This window comes from Trichechus manatus, unplaced genomic scaffold (assembly GCF_000243295.1).
Source record: "Trichechus manatus latirostris isolate Lorelei unplaced genomic scaffold, TriManLat1.0 scaffold00205, whole genome shotgun sequence".
Classification (NCBI taxonomy): Eukaryota; Metazoa; Chordata; class Mammalia; order Sirenia; family Trichechidae; genus Trichechus; species Trichechus manatus.
The window spans coordinates 4411751-4412729 of NW_004444141.1; the positions used below are offsets into that span (position 1 = coordinate 4411751).

A 979-nucleotide genomic window follows, 5' to 3' on the forward strand; every position below is an offset into this window, starting at 1 on the left:
AAGCCACATGAAGATCATTCAGAAGCAGAAGCTCAAAGAGACAAGAACTTTCCTCCAGAGCCAGCAGAGACAGAAAGTCTTCCCCAGAGCCAGCACCCTAAATTTGGACTTCTAGCCTCCTAAACTATGAGAAAACAAATTTGTTTATTAAAACCACCCACCTGTGGTATTTCTATTATAGCAGCACTAGATAACTAAGAGAGAATTTAGTCCTGGGAGTGAGGTGCTGCTCTAACAAATACCTACAATGGAGAAGATGTTTTGGAATTGAGTGGTGGGTGGAGGCTGGAAGAGTTTTAAGGTACCTAATAGTATAAGCCTAGATTGCCTTGGAGAGCTACAGAGAAAGTCTCTAGCATCTTAGAGAATATATATGGCACAAGCAACAGGAAATTGCTAGAAATGTGGACATTAAGTGTACTTCTAGTGAGGATTTAAAAGAAAATGATGAACATGTGATTGGACAATGGAAGAAAGGTGATGCTTTTTATGCAGTTGCAAAGAACTTGTCTGTATTATATTCAACTATTTGGTAGAAGGTAGAACTTTATTTTTTTTAATATGGAATGCTTCACAAATTTGTGTGTCATCCTTGTGCATCGGCCATGCTAATCTTCTCTGTATCATTCCAATTTTAGTATATGTGCTGCCGAAGCAAGCACAGAAGCTAGAACTTATTATTTTTCTATATTTTCTTTATTTATTTATTTTATTCTACTTCAGGTGAAGGCTTACAGAACAAAGAGTTTCTCATGAAACAGTAGTACACATGTTGTTTTATGACATTGGTTAACAACCCCACAACATAGCAACCTTCTAACTTCTCTTCTCAACCTTTTTTTTGGTGAAAATACCAATAACCAAAGATACACCATTTCAAAACTTTCTACATGCACAGTTCAGTGACACTGACTACGCTCTTCCAATTGTGCTGTTATTCTCACTTAAGATGAAGGCTTACAGAACAAAATAGTTTCTC

The 979-nt window shown here is 36.8% G+C and overlaps 1 non-coding gene across 1 annotated transcript; it reads right to left on the bottom strand.

The window, feature by feature from the left end:
- Positions 1-555: 555 nt before the first annotated feature.
- LOC111822749 (U6 spliceosomal RNA) lies at positions 556-662 on the bottom strand. Its single transcript, XR_002825865.1, has one exon. It is a non-coding gene; the product is annotated as a U6 spliceosomal RNA (small nuclear RNA).
- Positions 663-979: the final 317 nt, after the last annotated feature.